Source organism: Ylistrum balloti, unplaced genomic scaffold, assembly GCF_031769215.1.
Source record: "Ylistrum balloti isolate Yb309-2 unplaced genomic scaffold, AGI_CSIRO_Ybal_v1 Utg370464, whole genome shotgun sequence".
NCBI classification, from domain to species: domain Eukaryota; kingdom Metazoa; phylum Mollusca; class Bivalvia; order Pectinida; family Pectinidae; genus Ylistrum; species Ylistrum balloti.
In genome coordinates, this window is record NW_026782306.1 from 97859 (window position 1) to 113437 (window position 15579).

The 15579-nt window shown below is 35.1% G+C and overlaps 1 protein-coding gene across 2 annotated transcripts in view; it reads right to left on the reverse strand.

The window, feature by feature from the left end:
- LOC132555233 (N-chimaerin-like) overlaps positions 1-15579 on the reverse strand; it is a 94815-nt gene that overhangs the window by 64304 nt on the left and 14932 nt on the right. The gene's annotated exons all lie outside the window — the stretch shown is intronic.

A 15579-nucleotide genomic window follows, 5' to 3' on the forward strand; every position in this document is an offset into this window, starting at 1 on the left:
TGAGTTTTGGTCTAGCTGTCAAACTACAACCCTAAAATCATTAATGATTGTGGGGGATCGATTCTGGTCTAGCTGTCAAACTACACCCTAAAATCATTAATGATTGTGGGGGATGAGGTTTGGTCTAGCTGTCAAACTACACCCTAAAATCATTAATGATTGTGCGGGATCAGTTTTGGTCTAGCTGTCAAACTACACCCTAAAATCATTAATGATTGTGGGGGGGTCTAGCTGTCAAACTACACCCTAAAATCATTAATGATTGTGCGGGATCAGTTTTGGTCTAGCTGTCAAACTACACCCTAAAGTCATTAATGATTGTGCGGGATGAGTTTTGGTCTAGCCGTCAAACTACAACCCTAAAATCATTAATGATTGTGGGGGATCGATTCTGGTCTAGCTGTCAAACTACACCCTAAAATCATTAATGATTGTGGGGATGAGTTTTGACCCTGGTCTAGCTGTCAAACTACACCCTAAAATCATTAATGATTGTGCGGGATCAGTTTTGGTCTAGCTGTCAAACTACACCCTGAAATCATTAATGATTGTGCGGGATCAGTTTTGGTCTAGCTGTCAAACTACACCCTAAAATCATTAATGATTGTGCGGGATGAGTTTTGGTCTAGCCGTCAAACTACAACCCTGAAATCATTAATGATTGTGCGGGATGAGTTTTGGTCTAGCTGTCAAACTACACCCTGAAATCATTAATGATTGTGAGGGATCAGTTTTGGTCTAGCTGTCAAACTACACCCTAAAATCATTAATGATTGTGGGGGATGAGGTTTGGTCTAGCTGTCAAACTACAACCCTAAAATCATTAATGATTGTGCGGGATCAGTTTTGGTCTAGCTGTCAAACTACACCCTGAAATCATTAATGATTGTGGGGGATCGATTCTGGTCTAGCTGTCAAACTGCACCCTAAAATCATTAATGATTGTGCAGGATGAGTTTTGGTCTAGCTGTCAAACTTCACCCTAAAATCATTAATGATTGTGCGGGATGAGGTTTGGTCTAGCTGTCAAACTACAACCCTAAAATCATTAATGATTGTGGGGGATCGATTCTGGTCTAGCTGTCAAACTACACCCTAAAATCATTAATGATTGTGGGGGATCGATTCTGGTCTAGCTGTCAAACTGCACCCTAAAATCATTAATGATTGTGGGGGATCGATTCTGGTCTAGCTGTCAAACTACACCCTAAAATCATTAATGATTGTGCGGGATCAGTTTTGGTCTAGCTGTCAAACTACACCCTGAAATCATTAATGATTGTGGGGGATCGATTCTGGTCTAGCTGTCAAACTGCACCCTAAAATCATTAATGATTGTGGGGGATCGATTCTGGTCTAGCTGTCAAACTGCACCCTAAAATCATTAATGATTGTGGGGGATGAGGTTTGGTCTAGCTGTCAAACTACAACCCTGAAATCATTAATGATTGTGCGGGATGAGTTTTGGTCTAGCTGTCAAACTACAACCCTGAAATCATTAATGATTGTGCGGGATGAGTTTTGGTCTAGCTGTCAAACTACACCCTGAAATCATTAATGATTGTGCGGGATGAGTTTTGGTCTAGCTGTCAAACTACAACCCTGAAATCATTAATGATTGTGCGGGATGAGGTTTGGTCTAGCTGTCAAACTACAACCCTAAAATCATTAATGATTGTGGGGGATCAGTTTTGGTCTAGCCATCAAACTACACCCTAAAATCATTAATGATTGTGAGGGATCAGTTTTGGTCTAGCCGTCAAACCCTAAAATCATTAATGATTGTGCGGGATGAGGTTTGGTCTAGCCGTCAAACTACAACCCTTAAATCATTAATGATTGTGGGGGATCGATTCTGGTCTAGCTGTCAAACTACACCCTAAAATCATTAATGATTGTGGGGGATCAGTTTTGGTCTAGCCGTCAAACTTCACCCTAAAATCATTAATGATTGTGCGGGATGAGTTTTGGTCTAATTCACGGCTAATCTAAATCCATAAATTCATACTCGTCCATGAAATGATAAACAGATTCATGTTGACATGGATATAGTACTTAAAGATTTTGTGTAAAAAATTTATCCGTGTGTTCAGAAGATAATCTCACAATCAATAACATCGGAGATTAAAGGCTATTTCTTTTTAATTTGTTCTAAATCATCAAATGAAAATTAAGCGATGCTCGAAACTTTTTGAATATTGCTCCTTTCTTTATTTACAATCTTTTTTCTCAGATTCTAAAGAAATTTTAAAGCAAATTCAAACATTCATCAGAAATACTTATAATTTTATTAAATATTCAGAATACAGTGTTTTCTTAGTTCAACCAGGAAATCTTTTTGACCAGAAGTGTGGTACATCTGAACATACTCTGTACCCTACAAACTGACCCTGATGTCAGTAGATAGCAGTATGGGGGACTGACATTGTTGTGGTATTACAGGATACACTATGTGTTTGTGTAGGCTGTCCGACACACATCACCGAACTCACACCCACCCTCTACATGATAAGGAATTCGTTACACGTACTGTCTCTGTTAAAAGGTCTTATTAATGTGGTGAAATTTATAACATTTTTCAGAGTCAATGGGTGCATTTTGATTTCTGTTTACAATATGAATGGTTTTAATCTATACCATTATAAACCTCATCAAGCCTTATTAAATAGTTGGCTGATGGGTTAACAGATTAATAGTGGTATGTAGGCACACTGTAAATATGTCAAGCCTTATCTGAGTTTTTTTGACAAGATATACCCAGTTATCTCCAGTTATAATTGTTATCATTATAAAACGTCTCTGTCACTTCCGTGAATATAATCACCATATGTGTGTATACACATCATCACTTTGTCATATGTCAATACCACAATGTAAATTTAAATATTGTATGCAATTGGCTAAGTAAAAAATGAAGTCACTTTAAGTTAGAGAATTTTATTATTTAACAGAGTTTACACCTGCTAAGTTGGACTTACGGGCTTCCAGCAGGCGAGATTCAAAGTGTTTCTTATTGAGGCTTTTTCTGAAGAATTAAATAGTATTGTTTCACAATTTTACGGAACAGAAATACGAATGGTATGGACTTATCATCAGACATGGGCATATTATCAGACATGGGCTTATTATCAGACATGGACTTATTAGATATCGGCTTGTTACCTGATGCATACAGTAAATGTGACTTTTTACATTGTAAGCTCAGACCAGCATTATTAAACATGTGATTATCAAAACATGTGCTGACTAAGAACAATAACTCTAATTGACCAGATGTCCAAAAAAGGTTAGTTTTATATAAACTCTGGTTAACAGGAGAAATGAAATGCTGCCGATTTCCCAGAAAAGAAGGAAACAAGTTAGGATAGATGACTAACTACAGAGAAATGATGTGTCTCTAAGAGTATAATGTTAGCAGTGCGCTCCATGTTAGTTTAGCACTACAACCTCTAGTTACTGTGATAGCTACATTTGCTATATATTACCTCTAGTTGACGAGTTAGATCGGACCTGGTTTCCAGGCTGACATGCTGTAACAAAGGCCAAAAGTTTTAGACAAATTACCAACAGTTTTCAATGAAGTATAATTTGCATCATCCACCAACAGTTTTAATCAAGATTTAGTTATAAAAATCATGGACAGTTTCACTCAGATTTCACACTTACATCAAGGAAGGAATTCAATGAAGACTAATTTCTGTCTACTATTCAGATGACGATTTAATTAATGAGACAAAAAAAGCAACCAAAAAGATCAAGTGAACAAAAAAAAGCTGTAAGGTCAAACAAGTATGTTTCAACAAGACATGCAAAGGAACCCAAGTCAGACAGGTACAAGTTTTACTTAGCTTTAACACTAATCTCCAAGGTCACATTGATCAATATTTTACCCAGATATACCACTAATTTTGAAGGTCATATTGATCAATATTTTACCTAGATATACCATTGACCCTCAAGGTCATATTGATCAATATTTTACCTAGATATACCATTGACCCTCAAGGTCACATTGATCAATATTTTACCTAGATATACCACTAACCCCCAAGGTCACATTGATCAATATTTTACCTAGATATAACACTAACCCCCAAGGTCCAATTGATCAAAATTTTATCTAGATATACCATTGATCCTAAAGGTCAAATTGATCAATATTTTACCCAGATATACCACTAATCTCCAAGATCAGATAAATGCTTTACCAAGACAGACTTCTGGTTCTCAAGGTCAAATAGATCAGTATTTTACTTTAACATCAACAAGCCAGTCTCATCAGATCAGTATAAATGTTTGTTTACAGACAAGTCCCTAATATCAATTCTGAAATTTTGAAAAAAAACCCACATTAATACCAGTATAACAATTTTGTCAGACCTCCAATATTTGTCTAACAAGAAAACTGAACAAGCCAAATCAATGACAACAGACATTTGCTAACAGGCCTCCTTCAGGTTTCCCAGACAATCTATTCACAGCCTTCCTAAGTTCTAAGTCTGGTTATTACACCAATGACTCTATATAGCCTGGTTTATACCTACAGGGAACACCAGCCGCCTGTAAACACAATGTCATCTGTTCTATTTTTTCTGTAACAAATTCTAATTTTTTATATTCAATCACATGTTTATATATGAGAACATGTATTCACTAGTACCTGGGATGGTTCACATACATGTCCTTGTCAAAAATCACCTTAGATTTTTATTTCACCTTCAATGTATTAACACACAGAGTATTAAAGCTTGGCATGCAGTGGTGTTATGTATGTACAAGATCAAATCATGATGGTGTGCTTTTTTTTCAATACTAGAACAGTGAAATTTGGACACATCGAAAACTTTGTAATGAAACAACAGTAATCCAGGATTTTCATATAACTTGACCTAATTCACTTCATAAAGGTTTTGTTCAATCTTTCATCATTAAAATAAATCTTAAAAGTATATTAATGTTCCTCACAATTAGACTTTTTTCTCCATAATTGAAATACAAAATTAAACAAAAGGAAAGCCATTTGTTGAAAACCTGTTTATAATTGTGCTTCTAGTAAAATTACTGGTTTGTCTTTTACTATAAATTTGTTTCCCACTTACAAGATACAACTTTCATATTTATAATTAGTTGTTTTTTTTCAAATAGCAACCCTTCAGCTTAATTTCTATCTGGTTGAAGCGGAACATTCATTATATAACATGAAAGTGATTGGTACACACTGCAGTTACCAATAGTTATAAACTGTTTAATTCAATACTCTAAGAAAATGATAAAAACAAGGTCACAAGTATTTTGTCTCCATAGCCACAAAGCCAGAACCCTTTGGCCAAGAAACAATTATCTCTCATGTTCAATTAGCTCCATCCAAAAACTTTTTTTCTTCTTTTTCAAAGTCCTGTCAACTTTCTTTCTTGATCACAAAAGTGCTATCAGCTTTCTTTCTCCATCTAAAATCTTTCCCCATCTTAAAAACACTGTCAACTCTCTTTCTAAATCCCAAAAGTGCAGGTTGCTCTCTTTCTCTATCATTAAAGTGCTATCCTATCCCAAAAGTTCTGTCAAGTTTCATTCTCCATCTCAAATTTGTCAGTTTTCATTTTCAATCTCAAAAGCACTGTCAGTTTTCTTCCTCTAACTTCTTTCTCTGTCCAATTTTTGTTGATAATTTCTTTCTTCATCTTGAAAGTACTGTTAGCTTTCTGTCTGCTCTTTATACAATTTGTTAGCTTATTGGTATCTTATTATCATATATACCCATATATTAACCCCTGACCCCTTCTACAGAATCAGCACTTTTGAAATAGCTAAGTTGTTCACAAAGAAGTACTCCCCAACTTTAATTCTTAATGTATAATACTAGTGGAGTGGGATCAGTTGAGCATAAATTCTAAAGAGGTACAATGAATTTAACTTTTTTTAAAAATTTGATATCAATTAAAACAATATTATTGCAATTAGATACTCCATAAATCTGATGAAAAACATCAAGTTTGATTTTTGAAATTCAGGAATGAAAAAAAAAATTAAATTCAACCATTATTTGAATGTTTATTAAATGATAGTACATTTATCATGATTAATTTCCAAAACACTGAGATAATTAAATTTCTCTAACTTCCAATCCATTTAGATTAGTTTCAAATCTCCTGATATCTTAGTAAATGATGACACATGTTTTGATACACAGGACCAGATCCGTTAAAACACAAATGTGTAAAGATCTCATGGAAATACAACACCAATATTATCACACAATCTTTATTTCCACAACTGTATGGCTTTATATTCATGTGCAGATTTACAGATGTTTTAGACCCTATAGCAGCTGTACCACTGCCAAACTTACATTAATGTTTTTGCAGCGATTTTATCGTTTCTTGTACAGATTTACAATTTAACATGTAAATGATATCAAAACATCACACATTAGTTTTTTTTATTTTACTTGTACATTATAAAGAAGGTTATTTCAATTTTTAAAAGCTAACCTAGTGCCCTTACAAAGATATCAAGTTTTAAAAGCTAACCTAGTGCCCTTACAAAGATATCAATTTTTTCAATAAAAATCAGAAAATTTCATTTTCATTTTTCTTTCACGTTTCAAAAATCATATTCATGATTTCATTTTTTCAATAATGTCAGAAAAATTCCATATTTTTTAATGGAATTTCTCATCGAGTTAAGCTTTAAAAATTTATAATCATATTATATTCATCAAGGATTTATAACATAAAAAATATTTGGTGACATTTATGTACTAGAAAATAGAACATTTAAGATATTGTTTCATCAGATTTCAGAAATTTAAAGTTGCTAAAACATCTAAAAAAACAATGAAAAAGTCCTAGTGTATATTTTTCATTCAGTCTCTCTCAAGTTGTTTAATCCACTTCCTTTCCTTTTGATTCCTGACATCCTTTTCTGTCTTGTTAATGCTATTTCAAAATCCAGAAATAAACTATGCTCAGGGCTAGAGCTAATTAAAAGCAAACCCACAGCATTACCTCAAATTCTTCTTCCCAAAATAACTTCCCTTTTTCTGATATGTTTATCTATTTAGCTCCTTTCTAACAGAATTACCCTACCTAACAAATTAACAAAACCACTTTACCTGAACAAATTAAAAAGAACAAATCCCACTTGTCTTTTATGAGAATATGATAATCCAGTAAAGACATAATGCTTACTAGGTACTGGTTAGCAGAATTGATTAAAACTGAAAAAAAAGACATTTCTGCCAATTTGCTGAAACAAAGGCTATTAAATGACACATAACAAGATACATTTCTGCCATCCACCTACAAATTTCTATAACTCAATAGCTTTCATGTGGTTCAAAGGGAATAACAATATACCAGCATGTTCCATCAGTTTTAGCTAAATTTATCACCTTACAGAATCTGGAAAAGATTTAATTAACAGTGAGAGAGGGTGTTTCATTATAAAACATGGTTGTTGCTGTGGTAAATGTGTAGAAATCAAGATTGAATTTAATTGTAACATAATTTTTACATAAGCTTTACCTATGAAATAATCTGAAGTTCTATAAAATACACAGTGTTTGACAGAACTTTGAAGACACAGATAGAGGATTAAGTATTCAAAGCAAAATTTAGATGTTTTGATCAGCTATACCTTACACATTTTTATTATGCCATGACCTTGAAGTGATGACCTTGCGTTGTTGTCACAGCACTCTATTGAGTGATGGACAACAATGCTATAACCTTGAAGTGATGACCTTGCGTTGTTGTCACAGCACTCTATTGAGTGATGGACAACAATGCTATGACCTTGAAGTACTGACCTTGGGTTATGGTCTAAGCATGCCTCAGAGAGATGAACAATGATGCTGAGAAGTAAAATCATGCCAAGATCACCATCCTAATTATATACATGGAACAATAAAACTGCAGCATGCAGCGGTCAACGCAAAAAAATATTTGTAATAAAACTGAAATACCAATAATCTTTTGTTTTTGTCAGTACATATGACCAGGACCTTTATCCTTATAGAACTGTGGTTAATGCAGCTGTATAGTGCCATAAAAGTTGGTAATGAACAACAGCTGGTTGTGTAAAGATTTCTTGTGTCAGTTGATTGTGACAGACTTATGACATTTGTTATTCTTTAAGACAGATCTTATCCATCCGAGATACTTCACATTGTATCTGTCATAAAACCTACCGCTAATCTAACAAGAACTGAGAAATTCCATCTCCCTGTGTCAGTCCACACCAGCAATCTATACTTTCACAGACTTAACTAATACCCAACACTTTCAGAAGCAACAGACTTAACTAATACCCAACACTTTCAGAAGCAACAGACTTAACTAATACCCAACACTTTCAGAAGCAACAGACTTAACTAATACCCAACACTTTCAGAAGCAACAGACTTAACTAATACCGAAAACACTTTCAGAAACAACAGACTTAACTAATACCCAACACTTTCAGAAGCAACAGACCTAACTAATACCGAAAACACTTTCAGAAACAACAGACTTAACTAATACCCAACACTTTCAGAAGCAACAGACTTACCTAATACCCAACACTTTCAGAAACAACAGACTTAACTAATACCCAACACTTTCAGAAGCAACAGACTTACCTAATACCCAACACTTTCAGAAGCAACAGACTTAACTAATACCGAAAACACTTTCAGAAACAACAGACTTAACTAATACCCAACACTTTCAGAAGCAACAGACTTACCTAATACCCAACACTTTCAGAAACAACAGACTTAACTAATACCCAACACTTTCAGAAGCAACAGACTTACCTAATACCCAACACTTTCAGAAACAACAGACTTACCTAATACCCAACACTTTCAGAAGCAACAGACTTAACTAATACCGAAAACACTTTCAGAAACAACAGACTTAACTAATACCCAACACTTTCAGAAGCAACAGACTTAACTAATACCCAACACTTTCAGAAGCAACAGACTTAACTAATACCCAACACTTTCAGAAACAACAGACTTACCTAATACCCAACACTTTCAGAAGCAACAGACTTAACTAATACCCAACACTTTCAGAAGCAACAGACTTAACTAATACCCAACACTTTCAGAAACAACAGACTTAACTAATACCGAAAACACTTTCAGAAACAACAGACTTAACTAATACCGAAAACACTTTCAGAAACAACAGACTTAACTAATACCCAACACTTTCAGAAGCAACAGACTTACCTAATACCCAACACTTTCAGAAGCAACAGACTTAACTAATACCGAAAACACTTTCAGAAACAACAGACTTAACTAATACCCAACACTTTCAGAAGCAACAGACTTACCTAATACCCAACACTTTCAGAAACAACAGACTTAACTAATACCCAACACTTTCAGAAGCAACAGACTTACCTAATACCCAACACTTTCAGAAACAACAGACTTACCTAATACCCAACACTTTCAGAAGCAACAGACTTAACTAATACCGAAAACACTTTCAGAAACAACAGACTTAACTAATACCCAACACTTTCAGAAGCAACAGACTTAACTAATACCCAACACTTTCAGAAGCAACAGACTTAACTAATACCCAACACTTTCAGAAGCAACAGACTTACCTAATACCCAACACTTTCAGAAACAACAGACTTACCTAATACCCAACACTTTCAGAAGCAACAGACTTAACTAATACCGAAAACACTTTCAGAAACAACAGACTTAACTAATACCCAACACTTTCAGAAGCAACAGACTTAACTAATACCCAACACTTTCAGAAACAACAGACTTACCTAATACCCAACACTTTCAGAAGCAACAGACTTAACTAATACCCAACACTTTCAGAAGCAACAGACTTAACTAATACCCAACACTTTCAGAAACAACAGACTTAACTAATACCCAACACTTTCAGAAACAACAGACTTAACTAATACCGAAAACACTTTCAGAAACAACAGACTTAACTAATACCGAAAACACTTTCAGAAACAACAGACTTACCTAATACCCAACACTTTCAGAAACAACAGACTTAACTAATACCCAACACTTTCAGAAACAACAGACTTAACTAATACCGAAAACACTTTCAGAAACAACAGACTTAACTAATACCGAAAACACTTTCAGAAACAACAGACTTAACTAATACTTGGCTTGGTTTCCTCCTCAGTTTGTCTATGTACAGATAATGAGCCTGATGCTACATACAGTTTACTGAATAATCCATCAGTGTCTACTGTTCAATGATAACAAAGGACTATACATGCTGACCAAATTCTTATGGTCTCACAATATTTCTTCTAGTAAGTTACACAAAGCCATTCATATTCTAAACAAGCATAGTGGTCTTTCTAGAATTTGACCTGTATCCTGATGACCTATCAGTCCCAGGATGCAAAAGGTATAGTAAACATCCTACAGATATGTCTTTTGTCCACATATAAGCTGCACTGGTATATAAGGCACACACCTGACTCACGAGGAAAACAGATGTAGCTTACAATCCTGAAAATATGTTATTTGATTTCTAAAACCTCACTGTTGTTTATAATACACATTTACCTCCCTTGATTTACCTCTTCAGAGCACATGGTTACATAAGTTATCACAATGACATGACATTACTCTACATACAAGTCCATAATAAAAGCAACATCTTTACTGAGAAAATTATGACAAGGGAAATGTTTACCAAAGCCCAAAAATAATTACAACACTGCAGTTATGGTAATGATAAATTAACCTTTTTTCTGTCTGGGTAGGAAAAAATTGTGTATAAAATTTGAAATGGTCATCATTTATAATATCTATAAATAGGATCAACTGTGACAAAGACAAAAACTTTGAAGAAATAAGTGTTGTTGGTAGACTATTAGAGGTTTGAAACAAGTCACAGGAAGGGGATGAAAGCCCTTTCTTTAAGGGATGGGCAAGTAATAGCAACCATGCAATTATTAAGATAAATATGGTAGTATGATTGGCACTAGACAAGGCACCTAAAGGCACCCCAACTGTCAGTAACAATGACATGTTACTGGTAAAGTAACACAGCTGTCAGGGAGGTCCAGCCCAGCTTAGAGAGGTCAAGGTCATTTCTACAACTTCAAAACTCCCAGTTCTGACATATCTAAAATCTTGTAAGGATTATGTCAATGGTGTAACAAGTATTAATGTGCTGTATGGGGGGTCCGAGGGGATTCTGAAGACTGAGGGTTAATCACATCAAACAAGTATCTGACACTCTGTATATACAACTTTCATTTCATTCAACTCTCTATTTTTTTCATTTCTCAAATCTGCTACAACACAATTTTTCAAAAAGACCGGCCATCTTACCTGCACAAAAAACATAGCACCAACCACAAACAAACTATTTCTAAGTAAAATGCTATTTTTTCTGTTGCATTTTAAGTTTGCCAAACATTTTAAAATAACATCCCGAGTACAATGTACACAATAATAAGTCAACTCAGAGCTGATAATGATAATCTACTGTAGGAAATATTTCAACTGGTTTGTTATAGTCTTAATACCATTGTAAAGGTTTTGTAGTACTAGATTTCTCCAACCAATACTTCATACCGTTTTATCATAATCAAAGTTTCACTTACCAGAATTCCAAGGGGAATTAACTGTCTCAAAATCAGCTTATGTTTCAATTCTCTTTAATTTTTCTGTTAGTTGGGTTTATCACTCTCTAAACAGCCTGGGTCATTTTGAGGTCAGATCCCATATAGTGTAGCTACCTCACTAAACAATATAGGGAGATAATTGGACACATGATTAACAGAAATTTGAAAAGCTGCTAACCGTCACATTAATTCAACAATTCTGTAATTCTATCATTGATTTAACCCCTTGAACTGAAAGGTTTCCCATGAATTGACCTCTGAGATACATCACTATACACTGGTACCTAAACTGTGTATCCTCTTGAGATTCCTGGCTATATAGTGGTACAGTACCTAAACTGTGTATCCTCTGAGATACCTGACTATATAGTGGTACAGTACCTAAACTGTGTATCCTCTGAGATACCTGACTATATAGTGGTACAGTACCTAAACTGTGTATCCTCTGAGATACCTGACTATATAGTGGTACAGTACCTAAACTGTGTATCCTCTGAGATACCTGACTATATAGTGGTACAGTACCTAAAACTGTGTATATGTGATACCTGTGTATATGTGATACCTGCTATATAGTGGTACAGTACCTAAACTGTGTATCCTCTGAGATACCTGGCTATATAGTGGTACAGTACCTAAACTCTGAGATACCTGGCTATATAGTGGTACAGTACCTAAACTGTGTATCCTCTGAGATACCTGACTATATAGTGGTACAGTACCTAAACTGTGTATCCTCTGAGATACCTGACTATATAGTGGTACAGTACCTAAACTGTGTATCCTCTGAGATACCTGACTATATAGTGGTACAGTACCTAAACTGTGTATCCTCTGAGATACCTGTACCTATATAGTGGTACACTGTGTACCTAAACTGTACTATATAGTGGACTATATATCTAAACTATCCTCTGAGATACCTGACTATATAGTGGTACAGTACCTAAACTGTGTATCCTCTGTACCTAAACTGTATAGATACCTGACTATATAGTGGTACAGTACCTAAACTGTGTATCCTCTGAGATACCTGACTATATAGTGGTACAGTACCTAAACTGTGTATCCTCTGAGATACCTGACTATATAGTGGTACAGTACCTAAACTGTGTATATGTGATACCTGACTATATAGTGGTACAGTACCTAAACTGTATATCCTCTGAGATACCTGACTATATAGTGGTACAGTACCTAAACTGTGTATCCTCTGAGATACCTGACTATATAGTGGTACAGTACCTAAACTGTGTATCCTCTGAGATACCTGGCTATATAGTGGTACAGTACCTAAACTGTGTATCCTCTGAGATACCTGACTATATAGTGGTACAGTACCTAAACTACCTAACTATATGTGTATACCTAAACTGAGATACCTGACTATATAGTGGTACAGTACCTAAACTGTGTATATGTGATACCTGACTATATAGTGGTACAGTACCTAAACTGTATATCCTCTGAGATACCTGACTATATAGTGGTACAGTACCTAAACTGTGTACCCTCTGAGATACCTGACTATATAGTGGTACAGTACCTAAACTGTGTATCCTCTGAGATACCCGACTATATAGTGGTACAGTACCTTAACTGTATATCCTCTGAGATACCTGACTATATAGTGGTACAGTACCTAAACTGTGTATCCTCTGAGATACCTGACTATATAGTGGTACAGTACCTAAACTGTGTATCCTCTGAGATACCTGACTATATAGTGGTACAGTACCTAAACTGTGTATCCTCTGAGATACCTGACTATATAGTGGTACAGTACCTAAACTGTGTATCCTCTGAGATACCTGACTATATAGTGGTACAGTACCTAAACTGTGTATCCTCTGAGAAACCTGACTATATAGTGGTACAGTACCTAAACTGTGTATATGAGATACCTGACTATATAGTGGTACAGTACCTAAACTGATTATCATCTGAGATACCTGACTATATAGTGGTACAGTACCTAAACTGTGTATCCTCTGAGATACCTGACTATATAGTGGTACAGTACCTAAACTGTGTATATGTGATACCTGACTATATAGTGGTACAGTACCTAAACTGTGTATCCTCTGAGATACCTGACTATATAGTGGTACAGTACCTAAACTGTGTATATGTGATACCTGACTAAACTGTGTATATGTGATACCTGACTATATAGTGGTACAGTACCTAAACTGTATATCCTCTGAGATACCTGACTATATAGTGGTACAGTACCTAAACTGTGTATATGTGATACCTGACTATATAGTGGTACAGTACCTAAACTATGTATATGTGATACCTGACTATATAGTGGTACAGTACCTAAACTGTGTATATGTGATACCTGACTATAAAGTTGTACAGTACCTAAACTGTATATCCTCTGAGATACCTGACTATATAGTGGTACAGTACCTAAACTGTATATACAACACCTCCATACATCTGCTCCACCAGCTTATTATTATACAATTATCAGTGTTGATATACACATTTATTTTCAGATTCTCTATCTTGTCTTTACTTATCTATATGTACACCCACCCAGATATTTATCTACTTACATCAACACATGACCTTCACATTCCTGTTCTCCCCCGCCTCCAGCCCTTACTATCAGCACTACCACATCGATGCTGACAGTTTCAGTGCCTTCATGGAGTCAGAAAGTCTTGTCTCCACTGGAGGAAGCTTAGTTAATTAGTTGTTAAATATGTCTAATTGACCATATGGGTCAGTATTGTTTGATTGACCAGCCTACACCATCCTCTCATACTACCTCATATCTTAGTTACCATATTTTTCCAGCAATAAGTCCATTTCTGCTAATAAGCCCATCACCTATATAAAGAAGTTCAGTAAAACACTGGTGAACTATTTTTGTTTTATTGCCCTGTGATAAGCCCACCCCCTGGCGTTGAAGGTTACATGTTAGACCCATGGTTTTATTTTAGGATAAAAATGGTAATAATTATAGGGAGGTACTCACAGGACACTGAAGACCTTCACTGTTTCTCACCCTCCAATATTTCTCCCCATGTAACGTACTTGCCAACTTTTTGGAATTTAACAGTACACCTATTCATAAGTTTCAGCCTCAGAAAAGTTCATTAACAACTGCGTGTGATATTGTAATGTTACAATAAATATCCAAAGTAGCTTTTTGGAACTGTTTAAATAATGAGTGAGATTTCAATTCAAAACTGGCAGCTTTATTTGTATTGTAGGTATGGTGTATATATCTGTAATACATACTTCTGAATGATTACACTGCAAACAAGTTTCTGCATCAGAAAAAAAAAATTGCTGTGATTCTAAGAGTAATTCTGGCTGATTCTCCCAAAGCTGGCCTGTCTTTACTCCATAATTCTGTCCTCAAACTGACCTTTCTCTAATCTCGAACTCTTTCCTAAATCTGACCTCTCTAATCTGGAATTCTCCCCAAACTGACCTCTTTCTACCCCTCATTTCTCCTCTCTTCAATCCAAAATTCTTCCCAAAATGGCCTTTCTCAAATCAACAATTTTCCTCAAACTGGCCTCTTTCTATTATCCAGAATTCTCCCCTAACTGGCAAAACAAATCATTCCAGGCAGAATCCATTTGAATGAAATCAATCTCTACAACTTCTGTTCTGTAATTGTGAATGCACAAATTCACCATTGCACTAATTTGCCAAAAAGTGATTATGTGCAAACATTTGATTCCACCAAATTAAGTACATTTACCAGTATCTACTTTACATGTCCATACTACAGTGTAAAGCTTTCGAGTCATAGGAAAACATATGATCATGTACCATCAAAAATGGTGAAGACTTTCACCCCAGAAAGACTGTGATGTATTATTTAAAATTCTATGATTGTATATTTAATGTCAGTATATATCTATAAACCTGGTCTGTCTAAAAAGCAATTTTTAAAAAATGATTAAATTCAAA